Source organism: Trichomycterus rosablanca, chromosome 15 (genome assembly GCF_030014385.1).
Source record: "Trichomycterus rosablanca isolate fTriRos1 chromosome 15, fTriRos1.hap1, whole genome shotgun sequence".
Lineage (NCBI taxonomy): Eukaryota > Metazoa > Chordata > Actinopteri > Siluriformes > Trichomycteridae > Trichomycterus > Trichomycterus rosablanca.
In genome coordinates, this window is record NC_086002.1 from 24,214,727 (window position 1) to 24,232,110 (window position 17,384).

Genomic DNA, 17,384 nt, shown 5'->3' on the forward strand with positions numbered 1-17,384 from the left:
TGAAAGAACACATCAACAAAGCATCACTCAACAAAATATAAATGAAAATGTGCAAAAGGAAAATCAGCATCAAGGTGACGGTATTTGTAAGTATTTAGTGAAGATTGGCATTCAGAAAAACCGAGCTCATCTTTGAGGGGTTGATCCTGTTTCTCCTTTCTGTTATGATCTGCCCTGTTTTGGAAAAGATTCTCTCTGAGGGGACAGATGTTGCTACAATACACAGTGACATGTATAAGATGTGGGTCTCAGTGGGTCTGAACTTCTCTGTTAAAGTGGTTCCTCGTGTCCAAACTTTACTGTTTCCTGTCACTCATTTTCCTCACCTTTCCAGCGTGTAATGTCTGGCTACGTAAAGCGCAATGTAAAACTTCATCAAGTGCTCTCTGTCTTTCTCTCTCTTTCACTCCCTCCTGTTCATGTGCACGCTGTCCGTGTGTGTGTGTGTGTGTGTGTGTGTGTAACCCCGCCCCTCCTGCTCAGTGTAAACACACAAACGTCACCACGCATCTTGACCAATCACGTGCGGCTTTAACGGAAAAAAAAAACCCGGGAAAAAAAACGAATCGGCTCTGGATGCTGCCGTTCATTTTAAAGAGCCGACTCTTAGAGCCGGATTGTTCGCGACCGACCCATCACTAATAAATTACAGAACGCACGTGCACTCGTACAATCGCGCAGATGTCCACGATGCACATCGCTACATTTTTGCATCGCGAAATCGTGAAACGATGTATCGTTATACCCCTATTACCCAGCTAGCCTTGTAATTGTGGCCCACTTCCGGCGCAGCTCCTGCCAGCCGAGCCTGACGCATCTGGTTCAGTGCCGGCAGCCCGTGTCGGCTCTGACTCTTTTTGAATGACTGGCCAGAATCGGGCCAAATACACTGACCCAAATCCGGATGCCGGATCTCCGCCGACTCTCCCATAACTGGGCCGGAATAGCCCCCGAAACACTACGATACCATTTATTTACCGTTTTCTTCTCCTTTACATCATCATAGATAAAATAGTAGATTTATATTACAGATTAACTACAGATTGTGCAGCAGAAAGTATTTTATTAAGATAATTGCAGCAAGTAGTATAATAATAATAATCAGAATATTATAAATAAGACCAATTATAAAAGTGAACCAAAATGACAGCTATATGAATACTATACATAGAAAATAACATATAATTGCATATAAGAATAATAATTATAAAAGTGAACAATATATAAAAAATATATATAAAAACAATATAAAGAAGTACAGTTTGTTTGTTTATTAGGATTTTAACGTCATGTTTTAAACTTAGGTTACATTCATGACAGGACAGGCAGTTAAACTCATTACACAAGATTAATCAGTTTACAAAGTTATATTGAACACAGTCATGGACAATTTAGTGTCTCCAATTCACCTCACTTGCATGTTTTTGGACTGTGGGAGGAAACCGGAGCACCCGGATGAAACCCACGCAGACACGGGGAGAACATGCAAACTCCACACAGAAAGGACCCAGACCGCCCCACCTGGGGATCGAACCCAGAACCTTCTTGCTGGATCTTGTGACCTTGGCTGATGATCTACGCCAGATGTTAGATGCTGCAGAGTAGTGTTCATAGTTTTTACTCATGTATGAGAGGTGAATAAGCAAATGTGGCTCAGTGATGGTAGTGGACACTTGAATATCTACAAAGAATACAAGGGACAACCTTTGGGTTATAAAATTATATACGATCAGCCATAACATTAAAACCACCTCCTTGTATGTATACTCTTTTTCTATCAGCTCCACTAACCATATAGTTTACTAACCATTTACTGATTTTCCCTATGGGATTAATAAAGTTATCTATCTATCCACGATTTTCCTGGCAACACTATGGGGGCTGCCATGACACCTCCCTATTTCCGTTTGCCGGTTTTTCGTTTCCGGTTGCATTAGATTTGCTGTAGTACTAACTACAACATTATTAAACTACTTTTGGTAGTTGCATGGTTCAAATATGCGCTCGGGCTCGACGTGTGCCGCTCTCGGGTGCCACAACAACTCAAAGAAATTGAAGCTGTCATTGGAAAGTTCGTGCTTTGAACACCAGCGGATTTGTAAACACTGTCCGTGCCCTGCGCCTTATGCGTTACAGTCCATAATAATATAATAATAATCATATTAATTATGTTAATAATATAATAATATTTATTAATTAAATAATAATAAAAAATTTATAATATCGTATAATGCAGTTTCACTTTGTATAGAAATAGGACAAATAACAATCAAATCCGGACACCCAGACAGTCCAAGTGAATCCTGAACGGGTGTAAATACCGTTTGTTGTTCCCAGTTTATTGTTTTAGTAAATTAAACAACGAAACGCATTTTATTCTGTCCCTTCAGCTCCCTTTTCCTGCTTTACATCCACTCATGAACCAAGTACAGTTATACACTGTTGTAGAAGTAAAAAAAAAAATCAACAAATTAGTCGTTATACATCGTTTATTATTTTCAGTGTTTCACAGCAGTTAGAATGTTCCTCGGCTCATCCATACCATAACCCTGCAATGCACGAGCAACCCACCGTCTCCACTACTCCACTTTTCCTCAGCATTACCCACGCCTGATGTTTACCTTCAGCAATTCCCATGCATGTATGCCTCTGTGCTTTTATACTTCTGTAGCTCCTCACCGTATACAGCTTCGGAAGACGAAATGGTTCATTATTATCAACATAGCTAACCTCATGTCATCTACCCACTCTGTAAGCGTGGAAGGGTGGGACACTGTCAGAACACGGTCACCACAGCTTCCTAAAACATCCTTACTGTCAAGTGCTAGGAATTAAGAAAGGACTCAGTTTTAACTAAAACAAAACTGCTTTATTGTTCGGAGCATCAGCTTGCAGAGACGCAGAACATGCGAGTGAGCAGAGTGCGTTCCAACAACACACCGAGAGGAGGGAATAAGGGTACACACTTCAAAAGTGCACTCGTCTAACAAAATGCATACATAAACAGTTGCTCTACACTTACTATTCAACCACATAGCGTTTTTGGCCATGTTTGTTAAAAAAAAAAACAGTTACGAATGACCACTACTTCTGTCGTTCAGAACGTAAACACTGTAACCGGAAGTCAAAAACCGGCTTCAGCTACGAATCACGGGAAAGGCCAAAGTTCAGGAAAATCGTGGATAGGTGCACTTTGTAGCTCTACAGTTCCACTGTCGTCCATCAGTTACTCTGCATACTTTGTTAGCCCCCTTTTACCTTATTCTCCAATGGTCAGGACCCCCAAAGGACCACCACAGAGTAGGTATTATTTAGGTGGTGGATCATTCTCAGCACTGCAGTGACACTGACGTGGTGGTGGTGTGCTAGTGTGTGTTGTGCTGGTATGAGTGGATCAGACACAGCAGCGCTGCTGGAGTTTTCAAATACCATGTCCACTTACTGTCCACTCTTAAATTATACACACCTGCTTTGTTGGTCCACCTTGTGGATGTAGTCAGAGATGGTAGGTCGTCTGTTGCTTATTATTGTATTACTATTATTGTTGTTGTTCTTGTTGCTTATTGTAACTTTTAAGTTTACGTTATCCACAGTATTCAGTGAGCTTCAATTATTTAGCAGCTGTTGTCTAATGCTAGAAACTGTTAGCCTTTTAGCTAACGTTATCTGAAGTGTTTCAGTTCAGACTACCAGTTAACCTGAAACTCACTAGATAACATTACCATAAACAGTTTTCATTTCCAAATTGCTCTCTTATAATATCTCTAATAGACTTTCTGCTTACTTTTTGCTTAGTAAAAAGTTGTTAAGATTAAACGTTTATTTACCTCACACGAACGAACGAGTCCTCTTTTTCAACGGCTCGCATCGCACTGTTGCTATGGTGACGCTGTTGCGTTTCTACGAGCACCAGCCGAACCCAGCTGTGGTAACAACTGGGCCGGATCTGGCTACATTGATTCTGGTCGATTCTGACACTCGGCCGAATGTGCCGATAGAAAAGTGGGAACTGGGCCAGATGAGTGTGCTAGCTGGGTAGTTACTGTGCCTAATCTAAGCCCAGTTAGCAGACTGGTTTTATGTCATTTTAGTGACTTTCATCAGCACTGTAAATAGAACAGGTAGTGAAGATACACTTACAGACAGAAGGGTGTGAGTTTGATTCTCATCCAGTTTTTGATGCTTACATTTAGGTCATGAGTTTGATCCTCTCACTGGGCAAGACCTTTGAGGGACCAGTTTAGTTGCTCAGCTTAATCTAAGCCCAACACTGTAAATTGAACAATTAGAGAGCCTTCTTACAGTCAGAAGGGTGTGAGTTTGATTCTCATCCAGTTCTTGATGCTTACATTTAGGTCGTGAGTTCAAGGCAAGGCCTTTGAGGGACCAGTTGAGTTACTGTGCCTAATCTAAGCCCAGTTAGCAGTTAGCAGTCATTTAGTGACTTTCATCAGCACTGTAAATAGAACAGGTAGTAAACATTCATTTACAGTCAGAAGGGTGTGAGTTTGATTCTCATCTTGTTCTTGATGCTTACATTTAGATTCTGCTTTTCAAAAATGTGCTTAAACTTCAGCCAATGAAACGGTCAGATTCAGATGTCTCCACATGTCTCTGTCAGCCGCGTTAGCACAGTAGGTAGCGCGTCAGTCTCATAATCTGAAGGTAGTGAGTTGGGTCCTCACACAGGGCAAGGCCTTTGAGGGACCAGTTTAGTTGCGGACTGGTTTTATGTCATTTAGTGACTTTCATCAGCACTGTAAATAGAACAGGTGGTGAACATACAGTCAGAAGGGTGTGAGTTTGATTCCATTTTTTTATGCTTAGATTTAGATTCTGCATTTCAATATTTAAATTTATTATCTAAACTACAACTACAAAAACTGCCAGATTCAGTCTAGACATATAGCTGTCAGCCTTGTTAGCGCAGTAGGTAGCACGTCAGTCTCATAATCTGAAGGTAGTGAGTTCGATCCTCACACGGGGCAAGGCCTTTAAGGGACCAGTTTAGTTGCAGACTGGTTTTATGTCATTCAGTGACTTTCATCAGCACTGTAAATAGAACAGGTGGTGAACATACACTTACAGTCAGAAGGGTGTGAGTTTAATTCTCATCTTGTTCTTGATGCTTACATTTAGATTCTGCTTTTCAATATTGTGCCTAAACTTCAGCCAATGAAACGGTAAGATTCAGATGTCTCCACATGTCTCTGTCAGCCTCGTTAGCGCAGTAGGTAGCGCGTCAGTCTCATAATCTGAAGGTCGAGAATTCGATCCTCACACTGGGAAAGCCCTTTGAGGGACCAGTTTAGTTGCAGACTGGTTTTATGTCATTTAGTGACTTTCATCAGCACTGTAAATAGAACAGGTAGTAAACATTCATTTACAGTCAGAAGGGTGTGAGTTTGATTCTCATCCAGTTTTTGATGCTTAGATTTAGATTCTGCTTTTCAATATTATATTCAATTTAATATTATATTGAGATGTCTCCACATGTCTTTTTCAGCCTTGTTAGCGCAGTCGGTAGCGCGTCAGTCTCATAATCTGAAGGTCGTGAGTTCGATCCTGACACGGGGCAAGGCCTTTGAGGGACCAGTTTAGTTGCAGACTGGTTTTATGTCATTTAGTGACTTTCATCAGCACTGTAAATAGAACAGGTGGTGAACATACAGTCAGAAGGGTGTGAGTTTGATTCTCATCCAGTTCTTGATGCTTACATTTAGGTCGTGAGTTCAAGGCAAGGCCTTTGAGGGACCAGTTGAGTTACTGGGCCTAATCTAAGCCCAGTTAGCAGACTGGTTTCATGTCATTTAGTGACTTTTATCAGCACTGTAAATAGAACAGGTAGTAAATATTCATTTACAGTCAGAAGGGTGTGAGTTTGATTCTCATCCAGTTTTTGATGCTTAGATTTAGATTCTACTTTTCAATATCATATTCAGTTTAATATTATATTCAGATGTCTCCACATGTCTTTTTCAGCCTCGTTAGTGCAGTCAGTAGCGCGTCAGTCTCATAATCTGTAGGTCGTGAGTTTGATCCTCACATGGGGCAAGGCCTTTGAGGGACCAGTTTAGTTACTGTGCCTAACCTAAGCCCAGTTAACAGACTGGTTTCATGTCATTCAGTGACTTTTACCAGCACTGTAAATAGAACAGGTAGTGAACATACACTTACAGTCAGAAGGGTGTGAGTTTGATTCTCATCTTGTTCTTGATGCTTACATTTAGATTCTGCTTTTCAAAAATGTCCTTAAACTTCAGCCAATGAAACGGTCGGATTCAGATGTCTCCACATGCCTTTGTCAGCCACGTTAGCGCAGTAGGTAGCGCGTCAGTCTCATAATCTGAAGGTCGTGAGTTCGATCCTCACACGGGGCAAGGCCTTTCGGAGACCAGTTCAGTTACTGTGCCTAAGCCAAGCCCAGTTAGCCGGCTGGTTTCATGTCATTTAGTGACTTTCATCAGCACTGTAAATAGAACAGGTGGTGAACATACACTTACAGTCAGAAGGGTGTGAGTTTAATTCTCATCTTGTTCTTGATGCTTACATTTAGATTCTGCTTTTCAATATTGTGCCTAAACTTCAGCCAATGAAACGGTCAGATTCAGATGTCTCCACATGTCTCTGTCAGCCTCGTTAGCGCAGTAGGTAGCGCGTCAGTCTCATAATCTGAAGGTCGAGAATTCGATCCTCACACTGGGAAAGGCCTTTGAGGGACCAGTTTAGTTGCAGACTGGTTTTATGTCATTTAGTGACTTTCATCAGCACTGTAAATAGAACAGGTAGTAAACATTCATTTACAGTCAGAAGGGTGTGAGTTTAATTCTCATCTTGTTCTTGATGCTTACATTTAGATTCTGCTTTTCAATATTGTGCCCAAACTTCAGCCAATGAAACGGTCAGATTCAGATGTCTCCACATGTCTCTGTCAGCCTCGTTAGCGCAGTAGGTAGCGCGTCAGTTTCATAATCTGAAGGTCGAGAATTCGATCCTCACACTGGGAAAGGCCTTTGAGGGACCAGTTTAGTTGCAGACTGGTTTTATGTCATTTAGTGACTTTCATCAGCACTGTAAATAGAACAGGTGGTGAACATACAGTCAGAAGGGTGTGAGTTTGATTCTCATCCAGTTTTTGATGCTTAGATTTAGATTCTGCTTTTCAATATTATATTCAATTTAATATTATATTTAGATGTCTCCACATGTTTTTGCCAGCCTTGTTAGCGCAGTCGGTAGCGCGTCAGTCTCATAATCTGAAAGTCGTGAGTTCGATCCTCACACGGGGCAAGGCCTTTGAGGGACCAGTTTAGTTACTGTGCCTAACCTAAGCCCAGTTAACAGACTGGTTTCATGTCATTTAGTGACTTTCATCAGCACTGTAAATAGAACAGGTAGTAAACATTCATTTACAGTCAGAAGGGTGTGAGTTTGATTCTCATCTTGTTCTTGATGCTTACATTTAGATTCTGCATTTCAATATTTAAATTTATTATCTAAACTACAACTACAAAGCCAATGAAACGGTCAGATTCAGATGTCTCCACATGTCTCTGTCAGCCTCGTTAGCGCAGTAGGTAGCGCGTCAGTCTCATAATCTGAAGGTCGTGAGTTTGATCCTCACACGGGGCAAGGACTTTGAGGGACCAGTTTAGTTGCAGACTGGTTTTATGTCATTTAGTGACTTTCATCAGCACTGTAAATAGAACAGGTAGTAAACATTCATTTACAGTCAGAATGGTGTGAGTTTGATTCCATTTTTTTATGCTTAGATTTAGATTCTGCATTTCAATATTTAAATTTATTATCTAAACTACAACTACAAAAACTGCCAGATTCAGTCTAGACATGTTGCTGTCAGCCTCGTTAGCGCAGTAGGTAGCGTGTCAGTCTCATAATTTGAAGGTCGTGAGTTCGATCCTCACACGGGGCAAGGCCTTTGAGGGACCAGTTTAGTTACTGTGCCTAATCTAAGCCCAGTTAGCCGACTGGTTTCATGTCATTTAGTGACTTTTACCAGCACTGTAAATAGAACAGGTAGTGAACATACACTTACAGTCAGAAGGGTGTGAGATTAATTCTCATCTTGTTCTTGATGCTTACATTTAGATTCTGCTTTTCAATATTGTGCCTAAACTTCAGCCAATGAAATGGTCAGATTCAGATGTCTCCACACGTCTCTGTCAGCCTCGTTAGTGCAGTAGGTAGCGTGTCAGTCTCATAATCTGAAGGTCGTGAGTTCGATCCTCACACGGGGCAAGGCCTTTGAGGGACCAGTTTAGTTGCAGACTGGTTTTATGTTATTTAGTGACTTTCATCATCACTGTAAATATAACAGGTGGTGAACATACAGTCAGAAGGGTGTGAGTTTGATTCCAGTTTTTAATGATTAGATTTATATTCTGCGTTTCAATATTTAAATTTATTATCTAAACTACAACTACAAAAACTGTCAGATTCAGTCTAGACATGTTGCTGTCAGCCTCGTTAGCGCAGTAGGTAGCGCGTCAGTCTCATAATTTGAAGGTCGTGAGTTCGATCCTCACACGGGGCAATCCTTTCAGAGACCAGTTTAGTTACTGTGCCTAATCTAAGCCCAGTTAGCCGACTGGTTTCATGTCATTTAGTGACTTTTACCAGCACTGTAAATAGAACAGGTAGTGAACATACACTTACAGTCAGAAGGGTGTGAGTTTGATTCCATTTTTTTATGCTTAGATTTAGATTCTGCATTTCAATATTTAAATGTATTAGCTAAACTACAACTACAAAAACTACCAGATTCAGTCTAGACATGTTGCTGTCAGCCTCGTTAGTGCAGTAAGTAGCGTGTCAGTCTCATAATCTAAAGGTCATGAGTTCGATCCTCACATGGGGCAAGGCCTTTGAAGGACCAGTTTAGTTAGTGTGCCTAATCCAAGCACATTTAGCAGACTTTCATCAGCACTGTAAATAAAACAGGGAGTGAACATTCTTACGTTCAGAAGGATGTGAGATTCAAAGAGTTTTTTGCCTTGTTTTGATTCGCTCATAGAAAGCGTGCAGCACAGCGTTTTTATTTCTTTCTGGATCAATAAAGTATCTATCTATCTATGGAGGACGAACAATGACAAGTATAAATAAATAAATGCACAAATAAATAATGCAATAAATAAATAAATAAACTAATAAATACATTTTCGTCATCAAAAAGGACATATTTAAGTAAATGGCCTGGAAAGAGTAACTGATGGTTTAGTTCAGCTCAGTGCTGATATGGATGTGGACATTGACCTGACCTGACCTGTGTTAGACAGTCTTCAAGAAGTCGCCCGCCAACTTCACATTCTCTCAGAGACAGAGGAAGCGAACGTTGGACGTCCATCCTACATTTTACCTCCGCGTATAATCACCGCGGTCACGCGCCATCTGCACTTTAAAAAAGCTCGCTCACGCTACCCACACTTCATTTTTTACTGCACGTCTAAACCGTATTATACGGTAATACCACTGCGAAGATAAAATCATCTCTTTACAGCTTAATATACTGGTGTTGGTCATAAAATTAGAATATCATGAAAAAGTTGATTTATTTCAGTAATTCCATTCAAAAAATTAAACTTGTATATTATATTCATTCATTACACACAGCCTGATATATTTTAAATGTTTATTTCTTTTAATGTTGATGATTATAACTGACAACTAATGAAAACCCCAAATTCAGTATCTCAGAAAATTAGAATATTACTTAAGACCAAAACAAAAAAAGGATTTTTAGAAATGTTGGCCAACTGAAAAGTATAAACATGAAAAGTATGAGCATGTACAGCACTCAATACTTAGTTGGGGCTCCTTTTGCCTGGATTACTGCAGCAATGCGGCGTGGCATGGAGTCCATCAGTCTGTGGCACTGCTCAGGTGTTATGAGAGCCCAGGTTTCTCTGGTAGTGGCCTTCAGCTCTTCTGAATTGTTGGGTCTGGTGTATCGCATCTTCCTCTTCACAAAACCCCATAGATTTTCTATGGGGTTAAGGTCAGGCAAGTTTGCTGGCCAATTAAGAACAGGGATACCATGGTCCTTAAACCAGGTACTGGTAGCCTTGGCACTGTGTGCAGGTGCCAAGTCCTGTTGGAAAATGAAATCTGCATCTCCATAAAGTTGGTCAGCAGCAGGAAGCATGAAGTGCTCTAAAACTTCATGGTAGACGGCTGCGTTGACCTTGGACCTCAGAAAACACAGTGGACCAACACCAGCAGATGACATGGCACTCCAAACCATCACTAACTGTGGAAACTTTACACTGGACCTCAAGCAACGTGGATTCTGTGCCTCTCTTCCTCCAGACTCTGGGACCTTGATTTCCAAAGGTAATGCAACATTTACTTTCATCAGAGAACATAACTTTGGACCACTCAGCAGTCCTTTTTGTCTTTAGCCCAGGCGAGACGCTTCTGACACTGTCTCTTGTTCAAGAGGAATGCGACAGCTGAAACCCATGTCTTGCATACGTCTGTGTGTGGTGGTTCTTGAAGCACTGACTCCAGCTGCAGTCCACTCTTTGTGAATCTCCCCCACATTTTTGAATGGGTTTTGTTTCACAATCCTCTCCAGGGTGTGGTTATCCCTATTGCTTGTACACTTTTTTCTACCACATCTTTTCCTTCCCGTCGCCTCTCTATTAATGTGCTTGGACACAGAGCTCTGTGAACAGCCAGCCTCTTTAGCAATGACCTTTTGTGTCTTGCCCTCCCTGTGCAAGGTGTGAATGGTCGTCTTTTGGACAACTGTCAAGTCAGCAGTCTTCCCCATGATTGTGTAGCCTACAGAACTAGACTGAGAGACCATTTTAAGGTCTTTGCAGGTGTTTTGAGTTAATTAGCTGATTAGAGTGTGGCACCAGGTGTCTTCAATATTGTACCTTGTCACAATATTCTAATTTTCTGAGATACTGAATTTGGGGTTTTCATTATATAATCATCAACATTAAAAGAAATAAACATTTGAAATATATCAGTCTGTGTGTAATGAATGGATATAATATACAAGTTTCACTTTTTGAATGGAATTACTGAAATAAATCAACTTTTTTATGATATTCTAATTTTATGACCAGCACCAGTACATGACTACCGAGTTCTGATGCACATAAAGTGTAGCAGAAACAAAAGTGTGTTACAATCTATGTATAGAGCAATCTAAAAAGTTAGAAATTCAGACTTCTTTTATGAAAAAAGTGTATTTGTTTGTGTACAGACCGCTATTTTAAGATCAATACAATGAAATTAACAAATCAAATTGTTATCAAGTGCCACCCATATTGTTATGAAGAACAATTACTCTAGTACTCATGCAAGGATGGATTAAGGATAGTCTGGGCCCCTGGGCAAAGACTATCATGGTTTTGAGCATTTTACTAGGACATTTTTCTTTTTCTGTTATGAATGATTTGTATTGTATCAATTCATCTGCCAGGCTCATGTTCAGATCTGAAGGATATGCTGCAGCGAGTGAGTTAGCCTTTAAAGTGAGCTCACTGTTGGACATATTGTCAGGCATGAAAAGAACATCAAATAGCTCAGTTAAGTGTGTGCATACATTCAAACGGTGGTTGAGACAGGACACAAGTTTGTCAATGACAACATTGAAAGTTTCGATCCGAAACTTGTCCTTTCCGTTAAATGCTACACCTGGCTCTGCACTATCATCAGACATAATTTTGCGCTTCTTTGTACGCTGGAGGTCATGCCTGTACTCTTGGGAGACAGCAGCAGTGGTGACATTTAAAGCTGCCCCTTCAAACACCTCAAAGTTATCTCTCTGTGCTGCCACAAAGTCTCGTAAAGACAAGAGAAGTTGTGTAGCTGTACATATGTCAATATCATGCTTCTGCAGCTGCAGGCTTGTGGCTTGGAACCTCTGTAGTATTGTGTCCCAGAAGTATGCCATGAAGGCCATCTCCAACGTGTCCAATTTGTCACAGAGTGCAGAGGCTTCACTTCGAGTTACACATTTCTCCTCCATATCTTTAGACATATCATTCAATGCCTCTCTCAGTTGTGCATAATATTTCCAAAGAGCCTTAGTTGACTCAGCTCGTGCGCTCCATCGAGTACCTGACAGTGATTTCAGTGTGAGTTTGATATCAGTATCATGGAAAACCTTTCCCCACCTGTGTGTAGATGATGCACAAAATGTGTACATTGCCTGTACAAAGTCAAAAAAACGTCCAGCTTCTGGGCTACTGTCAACAGCATTGACACCAACTAAATTCAGTGAATGTGCTGCACAGGGGACATAACAAATCAAAGGGTTTCTTTGTTTAAGATGAGCTTGGACTCCATTGTACTTTCCCGACATGTTACTTGCATTATCATATGACTGGCCCCTACAGTTGGATAAGTCTAGGCCCTGATTCTCCACCATAGCAACGACACACTCTGCCAAACTGTCCCCACTATGGTTTTCAATAGGCTCAAAAGCTAGAAAACGCTCAACTACATGTCAGTCATTATTAACAAACCTGAAAATAAAAGTAAGTTGGTCCACATGAGCAAGGTCTGGAGTGGAGTCAACTATAACAGAGAAGTATTTTGATTCTTTGATCTCATTAACAATTGCCTGCTTTGTTCTCTGTCTCATCAAATGGATAAATTCTTCACACACTGTCGATGATAAGTAGGACACAGAACCTTTTCCCTTACCTTCAAACCTTTGGAGGTGCTCAGCTAGGAATGGGTCAAATTTGGCTAAGAGTTCTATGATGCCCAAAACATTACCATTGTGGGCTGATCCTAATAGCTCATCATCTCCCCTGAAAGCAAGTCCCCTCTCCCCCAAAAACTGGATGACTGCAACAACTCTTTTCAAAACTTCCCTCCAGTATTGTCTTTCTGCATCAATTTGTTTGACAATATCAGAATCAATTGTTGCTGTGCCTCTGGAGCGATTATATAATGCTAGCATGCAAGCCCTATGCTCCACACTCCCCTCATGCTCACCAATCCGCTCTGAATGTTTCCAGTCAGAAAATCCATGAACAAAAGTATTGTGCTTACTGGAAAACAGTTTGCAAGCAAAACAATACACACAGCCAGTTGAAGGAGAGTAAAGTAGCCACTGCCTAGTCACAGTTTGCCCGTTGGGTAGAGAGCAACTGAGTAGAGCATTTGTAAAGCTCCTACTGGTACCCCCAATGCCTCTATCCCTGACTGAGGCTGGGTACTTAGCACTTCTGTTTTGAAATGCAGCTTCTCCTCTACTAACATGAATTGGCTTGGTCGGTAATGGTACTGGGCCATAAAGCAGGGTCGTTGACCGTTTCACACCAGGAGTTGGGGTCCTTGCCCTCCTCATTTGAAAAACGACACTCAACACGATGCAGCTGGCTTGTCTGATTGTGGGTCTGACACACCTGCAACTTTCCTTTTCCAAAGGTACATAGTCACTGACAGATGACACTAAGCCAGTGGTGATCACATCTTCATTGCTAGAACTCTGATCACTGCTAACATTAGCAATACTTGTCTCACTCATATCCAGCAGTTTCTCAAAGAAGTTTGAGATCAAAGGAACGCTTTTCAGGAAATCTGCCTGATTTGCTTCCTTAATCTTTTTTGCTTTTCTTTTTGAGGCACCACTTTTTTGTTTGGGATCCATGTTATTAATGGCAAGTGTTTCTTAAGATGCAAATATAGAAGCTTGTCTTGCAAATTCCTATTCCTATCCAATACTTACTATGTTGTTTCTATGTTGTATGTTTAGGAAAAAAATACAATCACAAAATTGTAGAACCAGATACAATATGGAATAAAAAAAGGCTGACCTATAACTATTTAGCTATAAATTGTTGTTATTGTAAATGTATTGTATGTATGTACTAATATTATAAAGCTTACACTTCTACTATTATCAATAATGTAATATGCAAATAACAATAAGCTTTTAAAAAAGCTGTGAGTTGCTAGTTAGCAACGTTACACTAGCCTTGAAAAAGGCTGTGAACCTTTCAAAGTTTAATATATTATATATAGTAATATAATTTTATATCATGTAATATAATATAATATAATATATAAGCCTTTGAAAAGACTATGAAAAGAATGTAACAGAATATATGCAATATAGTATAGTATAGTATAATATAAAAATATGTATATATATTATAAAATAATACAATGCAGTATAAAGGGCAATGAGCCTTTAAAAAGGCTGTTGGTTGCTGATCTGGTAATAGCAAGGTAAAAGTTGCAGTAAAAGCACAGAGCAAGTTCGCAAGCTGAACTGTCTGAATGTGAGGAGTTTTGATACTGGCAGGGGGTTTTATATAGATCTTGCATATTCACTTGGAAGTTCTCGCAACACCTGATTGGCTCAGCCCCCGTGGGAATTTAGGGCAATGTAACAATTTTTCCAATGTAGCATGTAACCACTGAGTGAGATAGTGGGGGAGGGGCAGCCACTATCTACTACAAAAAATGCTGTTTGTGTGTGTGTGTGTGTGTGTGTGTGTGTGTGAGAGAGAGAGAGGCATGGAGAGGGAGACAGGGGGAAGGTTTTGAATATATTAAAAATGCTGTGTTAATGATATTAAATCAAGTTTAATTATTGTCGAGACCCCTTCACACTGCCTTGAAACATGTCAAGTCATGTCAAACTGTCATTGAATAACAAGCTGAATAAAATATGTTTTCCAATAATCCTCAAACAAAATATCAGGGTTACACGCATACGCAGCCACAGCTACTACAACAAAACCACTTGCTGTTTCATCATCTGTCACCAAACCAAAATTGTGCTACTCAGTAAAATTAGCTTGCAGTTCTGTTGTATGAAAAGGCACTTTTCCTTTTATGCATTCCTTTAGAGCTAGAGTGACCACTGGTCTCTTTACTGTTGTTTATTAAAGGGGAAACATGAAACTAGTCAAATGGCTTGTTGTTTTCACATAAGTGAAATCACACCCTTGGCCAAATTCACTCAATTTAATCGGTGTCAAAGATAGCATTCATCAGACAAATTGCTTGTCTTAAATTTAAATAATTGCAAAATTGCTAAATTAATTTGTGTCTCTGCGCTTAAGAGAAATTGAACATAATAATTTTGAAACAATACAAATTCAGAAACATTAAGTAAGGGCCTGAATCGCATATTTGCAACAAAACGTCTGTTATGAAATATGGTAGCTTGCCTGGCAGTTTGTAGGTCCCTAGAAAGTCGAGGAGCCATGGTAAACGACTTCTATGGAAGTCAAGGGCACCATAGCAGGGGCCCTCGTGATCAAGGGCCCTCTAATGGTATGCCCTGCTCTTCTCTAGGGCCCCCTGGTAGGGGCTCTCATAACCAGGGCCCTCTAAAAAATATGTCCCTTTCCTAGGACCCGTAATAGCCAGAAGTCGAAGTCAGAGCAGTGCCACAACGCCTCATCCATTTTCATAAGGGGCCCAAAAGCATGGCTAGGGCCCCCAAAAGCATGGATAGGGGCCCCAAAATAATGGCTAGGGCCCCCAAGAGGCCCTGGGGTCAAAGTCCCTAATAGTCAGAGGATCCTTAAAATGGAGGGCCCTCGGAAATAAAAATATATTGTATCATAAATGTTGATAGGCATCGCAACATGTTTTGGGCCAGGGCCCCCCCGGGGCCCCCTGACCTCAAGGGTCCCTGGGCGCTGGCCCCACTGGCCCGGTCAGTAATCCAGCCATGCCTTTCACGTGTATTACCGAGTGGAGAAATCAAGTGAAACTTTCAAAAGTCAGAGAACTTGTTTTTTATGCAAACTTGCCCTAAATGCTGCAGTTGTGCACTTTTTTGTAAATTTTACTAAAATTGTTTATGTGTTTTTTAATGATTTTTATGCTTGAAATGTAATGTAATGTGTTAAACAACTGATGATACAAACTTTATTTATTTGCAATTATTTAAAACTATTTTTTGTTGAACTATTGTTATTAAAATATACTTGTTGTCAATTCGTATACTTTTGAAATAAATCTTTTTTTCTCATTTAAGTGTTGTTTAATTAAGGCAAGGTAGCAAATGTGCATGATTGTTCATCATTGATATTATTATCGAGGTACCCAGTAGCGCCATAATGCGCCATGAGAGCCATAATTCCCATCACTAATGCCTGGCTTGTTTTTCTTTCTAAATATCTGTGCAAATTTGAGGTTTGGCCCATATTTTGTCCAGGAGTGTGGACCAATCAAATTACACCCTAATCCAGTCGTAGCCAATTGGAATTTATCTCTCTCTAGATGCGGCCGTTTTTCAGCCCTTGTCCCGCCCCTTTACAAACAGCCAATCGTGAGTAAAGGAGCCAGACCAGGTGATAGCAGAGCTGATATTTAAAATTAAGAGCTGGAGATCTTAGCACTGCTGTGTTAGGATGTGTAAGTACCAATTTAAACACGTTTATAAATGTACTTGGTTTTAGACTTTTAACAAACACACCTACAAAAACATTAATGCCGTTTCTGATGAATGCGATGCTTTGCCACTTCTGCGTATTTACTGTAATACGTCTGTAAATGCTTGGTGTAGAGGACTACCTGATCTATTTAGTATTAATCAGCAAATCAATGGCCACTGTATTTTTACTAGGAATGCAGACGTTGGTGTGGTGTCGTTGTGTTTAATAATAGTAACTAAATTAAAAATCTTTTAAGTGACTTTTAAAGTGGAGTTTAAAATCATGTACAGAAATCATTCCCATCTAGTGGTGCTAGAAATAATTTACATCTTGTTGATGGGATTGTAATATTATTTTACAATTACATTTGTTTTTTGTACATTTATTATTTGTTATTTTAAACATAATTTCTGTTCTTCGGTTAAAAGTAAACAAAAGTCTCACATGAAAGACCAAAACGATTCATTCATTTATAGACGGTGGTGTTTATACTTTTACACTTTAACCTATGAACAGTTTTCAAAAAATAAATTGTTTAAAATAACAACAAACACAACAACAAATAATCAAAAATACAACAACGACGATGCAAAATAAATCATAATAAAACATAATAATGTCATAAATCTTTACCCCATCAACAAGATGTAACTTATTTCTAGCACCACTAGATGGGGATGATGTCTGTACATAATTATGAACTCCACTTTAAAATTCACTTAAACGTTAAATATTTTAATTCGGCTTTTCAGTAAAGTTAATAATAAATGCAATTCAGGGAAACGTTAGATTTTCTAAAGCAGGAAAACCAAGTAATTCGTTGATTTTTTTTTAGTTATATTTACAAAATAATTTCCTTTCGTACAGCCAGGATGGATAGGTGCTTTACTTTACTCAGAATGAAAGTGTCAGCTGGCCTTTTTCTTCACGTATTGCTCTGATGATGAAGAAAAAAAGAAAATGTTCGGCTCCTTTGGCAGGAGGTTGAAGTAAAGA

The 17,384-nt window shown here is 39.8% G+C and overlaps 8 non-coding genes across 8 annotated transcripts; all 8 read left to right on the forward strand.

Annotated features, from left to right (window-relative positions):
- Positions 1–4,915: 4,915 nt before the first annotated feature.
- On the forward strand, positions 4,916–4,988 carry trnam-cau (transfer RNA methionine (anticodon CAU)). Its single transcript has one exon. It is a non-coding gene; the product is annotated as a tRNA-Met (tRNA).
- Positions 4,989–5,505: 517 nt separating this feature from the next.
- trnam-cau (transfer RNA methionine (anticodon CAU)) lies at positions 5,506–5,578 on the forward strand. Its single transcript has one exon. It is a non-coding gene; the product is annotated as a tRNA-Met (tRNA).
- A 729-nt stretch (positions 5,579–6,307) lies between these two features.
- On the forward strand, positions 6,308–6,380 carry trnam-cau (transfer RNA methionine (anticodon CAU)). Its single transcript has one exon. It is a non-coding gene; the product is annotated as a tRNA-Met (tRNA).
- An 837-nt stretch (positions 6,381–7,217) lies between these two features.
- trnam-cau (transfer RNA methionine (anticodon CAU)) lies at positions 7,218–7,290 on the forward strand. Its single transcript has one exon. It is a non-coding gene; the product is annotated as a tRNA-Met (tRNA).
- A 269-nt stretch (positions 7,291–7,559) lies between these two features.
- On the forward strand, positions 7,560–7,632 carry trnam-cau (transfer RNA methionine (anticodon CAU)). Its single transcript has one exon. It is a non-coding gene; the product is annotated as a tRNA-Met (tRNA).
- Positions 7,633–7,860: 228 nt separating this feature from the next.
- trnam-cau (transfer RNA methionine (anticodon CAU)) lies at positions 7,861–7,933 on the forward strand. The gene has a single exon. It is a non-coding gene; the product is annotated as a tRNA-Met (tRNA).
- A 253-nt stretch (positions 7,934–8,186) lies between these two features.
- trnam-cau (transfer RNA methionine (anticodon CAU)) lies at positions 8,187–8,259 on the forward strand. The gene has a single exon. It is a non-coding gene; the product is annotated as a tRNA-Met (tRNA).
- A 222-nt stretch (positions 8,260–8,481) lies between these two features.
- Positions 8,482–8,554, forward strand: trnam-cau (transfer RNA methionine (anticodon CAU)). Its single transcript has one exon. It is a non-coding gene; the product is annotated as a tRNA-Met (tRNA).
- The last annotated feature ends 8,830 nt before the right edge of the window (positions 8,555–17,384 follow it).